The sequence below is a fragment of the Carcharodon carcharias genome, chromosome 4 (genome assembly GCF_017639515.1).
Source record: "Carcharodon carcharias isolate sCarCar2 chromosome 4, sCarCar2.pri, whole genome shotgun sequence".
Lineage (NCBI taxonomy): Eukaryota > Metazoa > Chordata > Chondrichthyes > Lamniformes > Lamnidae > Carcharodon > Carcharodon carcharias.
This window is the reverse complement of record NC_054470.1, coordinates 111,190,636-111,196,224: the sequence shown is the minus strand read 5'-3', so window position 1 is coordinate 111,196,224 and position 5,589 is coordinate 111,190,636.

The window sequence follows — 5,589 nt, the reverse complement described above, 5'->3', positions numbered from 1 at the left end:
GAGGGTTGGTTGCAGAGGGCGCAATTTTTTAAAGATATATTTGCAAGCACTGTGGTTTGGGTTTTTGCATTTTTAAAACGTTCGTTTGTGCAATTTGCAACAGTGTCCATTGAATGTTTTCTGAGATATTCTCGTTATTTATATGTAGCCCACGTCAATGGATCTGACATTTTGATGGTCAGCATAGCTCAAGTATTTCAATATGTATTAACACATACTATATATATTATATAATATATCTAATATATTAACACTTATTATATAACAAGTGTTAACCATTCCATTTTATACATTTGTAAAATGGTAATCCCAAAAAATGCACAAAGCTCGGTCTGAGTCTCTTTTGGCCAGGTTTTACTTCAATTTCTTTGCAAAGCAATCACAGGCTTTACCTTGAGTTTGTATTGAATTTGTCTTTTACCCTGCAATATTTTTATATAATCCTAGTTTAGCTGTCCTAACATCTTTTGTGGCCCCTGATGTGAAGCACTTTGGGATGTATGATGTTAGAAGTGAAAGGGCAGTGCAGTGCATTCAATAGTCAAAGTCAAAAGGGAATTGGATAATTACTTGAAGGGGAAAAATTACAGGGCTACGGAGAAAGAGCAGGGAGTGGTATTGACTGTTTAACTCCTCTATTCTCATAACGAAAGTGAATAACCTCACACTTTCCCTCATTATGCTCCATCTGTCACCCACTCAATTAACCTTATATCTTTCAGCCTCTTTGTGTTCTCACAGCTCACATTCCCACTTAGCTCTGTGTTGTCAGCAAACTTGGATATTTTACTCTAGGACTCTTTGTCTGTCATTAACATAGGGCAGAGTTTTGCTGTCAGCGAGCGGGGGTGGGGCCCACTTGCCACTGCGTAAAATGACATGGGATAATGTTGAGGCCATTGACAGGACCATTGAAACAATTAATGGACCTGCCCGTCCAACCTTAAGGTTGTTGGGCAGGCCAGGAGCCCCGACGGGGAATAGAAAAAACATAAAACCTCATCCACCGGCGGGATGAAGTTTCATGCAGGGTTTTAACAATTTTAATAAAGTTATTATTTAAATTATGAACATGTCCCATCTCGTGTAACATTGTCACATGAGCAGGACATGTTAGGGAATTTTTTTCTATTTTTAATATTTTTCAGTGTGGAAGCAATCTCCCTGAGACAGCACTTAGCCTCGGGGAAATCTGCGCTCTTTTGCACTCTTAATTGGCCCGCCCATGTAAAATGGCAGCACAGCCCACTTCTCCTGCGGGGATCGGCACCCCGCCCGCCGGAAATTGGGTCAGGCCCACCTGCCTGACAGGCAGAAAATTCTGCCCATAGATTGTAAATAGTTGAGGTCCCAGCATTAATCATTGCGACTCTCCACTAGTTCCAGCTTTCCAAATTGAAACTGCCCTGTTTATCACTACTCTGTTTTCTGTCCATTACAGTATGCTATTCGTGCTAATGTATTAGTCCAACACCATAGCCTTTATCTCTTAACCTTTTGTGTGGCACCTAATTAAATAGAAATCCAAGTACACCATATCTACTGATTCCCTTTTATGTACCCTAATAGTTATACCCTCAAAAAACTAATAAATTTGTCAAACATGATTTCCCTTTCGTAAAAAAAAAACCATGTTGACTCTGCCTGATCATACTATGATTTTTCTAAGTGCATTTTTAAGACTTCCTTAATAATAGATTCCAGCATTTTCCCAATGACTGATGTCAGGCTAACAAACTTCAATTATTTCTTATTAATACTCCATCTAACAGTATTCCCACCAGTGTTATTCCTAATCTCCACCCATACTGGTTCTATTTCCTGATCATCGAAACCTAGATTCTTTTTTACAACTGTCCTTATGTCATCCTTTATGAGAAGGTTACTGCTGCTGCTTTTTCCAATCTCTTTGTCTTTTCCAATTGTTGCATACCCTGGAATATTAATTGATTGGAATATTAATTAATATTAATTTCCCAATCATGTCTCTACAATGGCAATTAGATCCAAACCATTTATCTCTATTTGTGCTGCTAGCTCATTTTCCTATTATGAATGCCTTCTAATATAATAAAGAGCCTTATTTTCAATTTTTTACCATTACTCTTTACATGGACCTTATTCTCTGATGCACTATTACTGTTAAGTCTTTTGTCCCTTCTGGTCCCCCATGGCTTGGCTTTACTCTAATCGTTGCACTGCTCTGTTGCCTCACCGTTTCTCTTTAGGTTTTAAATCTCCCTTCAACTGACCCCTCTTTAGTTTGAAGACCTATTCCCAGCCCTGGTTATATGATTCATCAGGATACTGATCCTAGCCTGGTTTAAGTGGAGCCCAATCCAGTGGAACAGCTCCCTCTTCCCCCAGTACCAGTGCCAGAGCCCTACGAATTGAAACCCCTTCTTCCCACACCACTTTTTGAGTCACCTGTTTTAGTCTGCAGTCTGCTTGACCCTATGCCACCTGGTGCATGGCTCATGCAAACAATCCAAGGATTATTACGTTTGAGGTTCTGTGTTAAGCTCTCGCAGCAGAACAACCATGTTGTTGGCTCTTAAATGGACCACGTCAACTGGATCCTCCTCCTCTCATAAGTTTGTCTACAGCTGTGAGGAGATGTCTTTAACCCTGGCACCGGGAAGCAATTCCTGATTGCGGCTGCAGAGAACAGAATATCCCTGATCGTACTGTCCCCTATTCTTTTTATCTTCCCCCTCTTGAATGCCTTCCTGCACCATGGTCAGTTTGCCCATCCACTCTGCAGTCCTCATTCTGATCCACACAGATAGCAAGTACCTCAACCCTGTTGATCAAAGTCACTGGCTGAGTATATACCCTTGCCCTATTTATCTTGCCAGTCGTAAAAATCTTATTTCTCTTTGAAAATCCACTTTTCCCCTTAATTAAAAATGCAAATTTCATTCACACCCTATCTGCTGACTTTATCCTAGCTCACTCATTAACATTTCAGATGGTCTTTTTACACCTAACTCTTGATAATTTCAACTTTGCAGTCTCTCCACCTCTAATTTAATTAAAACAGACACACACAAGACCATCCACACACACACACGCACATACACACACACACACAAATATCCTACTTTATAATATCCTACTTTAAAATATCTCACAATAATATTATGAAAAATATGATAGTTTCGTGACAGATGTGACTGCCTCCTGGAAGAAAATGCTCTGATGTCCCACACTATGAGCTCTGGCTGAACAAGTCTGAGCCAAAGTTGCTGGAACTGGAAAGCACAGCTGTGGTTGCCTTGGACTGCCACCATCTTAAACATTCACCTATAATCTATTCAGATAGTCAACAGAGCTACAAAACAAAAGAGAATCATTTAAATTAGAAGCTCTATGATTGAATTCAGAGCTAGCTGTTTAGATAATCCTCTATTAATATATGTGCACTAACTGCATGGGTGCTGTTGCAATGTCCTAATTTCCATGGAAACATCATCAGTTAGCTGAGGCTTTGATGTTCACAGGTACCATTAGCATGGGATACCCATTGATGAATCAAAGCAACCTTATTAATACAGCAAGATCAGAACCTATTCATTAAACACAGATGTTCCCTGATGTAGTGGTTGTTTCCATAGAAATCGACCCCTTGTAGATGGCGGAAATAATTCAATGCTAGCTTCTAGTTGAATGGATGCTATGGTGATATAACGAGTTGGCTGAAATGAATTAATTTTGTTAGTTTAATCTCACACAGCTTTTTGGTTAAAGCCAATCTACAGAATATTTTGGGAAAATGTTGACAGATTTTCCATCTTTTAACCTAGTTTTTCATCTACAGCACCTTGCAGAGTACCTTGTGCTGTGCAAAAATGCAAACAGTGAAATCACTTGTTATCTACAAGTTTCACTAAAGTATTGTTTTAAAGTATTGCATAAATTGAGCTGATGATTCTAGCATAGCATTAAACTACTGATTGAATGATACACAGTTAACTTAGACTGAATGGTATTCAAAGAACAAAAACTGAATGGTGTACACGTAAATTTTTTAAATTCAGTCATGGGATGTAGATGTCAAAGGCTTAGTCAACATTTATTGCCCATCCTTAATTGCCCTTGAGAAGAAACTGGTGAGCTGCCTTCTTGAACTGGTGCAGTCCACAGTGCTGTTAGGGAGGAAGTTCCAGGAATTCAACCCAGCAACAGTGAAGGAATGCAATATATTTCCCAAGGCAGGATAGTGTTTAACTTGGAGGGGAACTTGCAGGTCCAATGCACCCGCTGTCCTTATCCTTCTAGGCAGTAGAGGCCATGGGTTTGGACAGTGCTGTTGAAGGAGCCTTTGGTGAGTTGCTGCTGTAAATCTTGTAGTTGGTAAAAACTGCTGCCACTGTGAACCTGGTTAAGATGGTGGATGTGGTGCCAGTTAAGTGGACTGCTTTGTCCTGGATGGTGTCGAGCATCCTGAGCGTTGTTGGAGCTGCACTTGTCCAGGCAAGTGGAGAATATTCCATCAAACTCTTGACTTGTACCTTGTAGGTGCTAAAATTGAGTGTTTTATATATAAATGACCTAGACTCGGGTTCAATTGGATATACACATAACTAAGACAGAATGATATATGAAGAACACATAATGGTAAATCCATTGGTAGATGTTGTACATATGGACTTTTAAAATACATGGTATTCAATGGATAATGGTAACTTGCGTACGTGACTAAGGGATATGAGGCAGGTAGAGGTAAAAAAGACATTCTGCCTACCACACAAATGAGTAATGTGGTAAATGAATTTCAGTGCTGGTGTGATGTTAGGTACATACGCCCAAAGACTGGTGCATCATATCAAACAGCATGTCCCTGCAGCTGATTGCAATAGGTGGAGTACAGACCATACTCAACTAGCCCAAGCCTGCAATACACAGAACATAATGCCTAAAGTTGGATGTGATACTACGATCAGACAGCACCAATCAAAGGGCTGGCAGCTCAGGAGCCTCAACAGAACCACCAGGAGCAGTGGCCACTGTTGAGGAAGGCAGGTGCCCCGGTAGGCTGAAAAAGTTTTTAAAAAGCTTTAAAATGCCAGCGATGGAGGGAGCTGCTTTGTGCTACATGGTGTTGGGCTTCTTGAGTGTTGTTGGAACTGCACTCATCCAGGCAAATTGAGAGTATTTTACCACACTCCAAACTTGTGCCTTGTAGATGGTGGACAGGCTTTGGGGAGACACGACGTGAGATACTTGCCACAGAATTCCCAGTCTCTGACCTGCCCTTTAGTCACAGTATTTATATGGCTAGTGCAGTTTTGTTTCTGGTCAATGATAACCCCCAGGATATTGATGGTGGGAAATTCAGTAATAGTGATGTCATTGAATGTCAAAGGGAGGTGGTTAGATTCCCTCTTGTTAGAGATGGTCTTTGTCTGGCACTTGTGTGGTGTGAATTTTACTTGCCACTTATCAGTCGAAACCTGAACCTTATCCCAGTCTTACTGCATAGGGACATGGACTACTTTAATATCTGAGGATTCAGGAATGGTGCAGAACATTGTGCATTCATCAGTGAACATCCCCATTTCTGACCTCACGACGGGGAGAAGATCA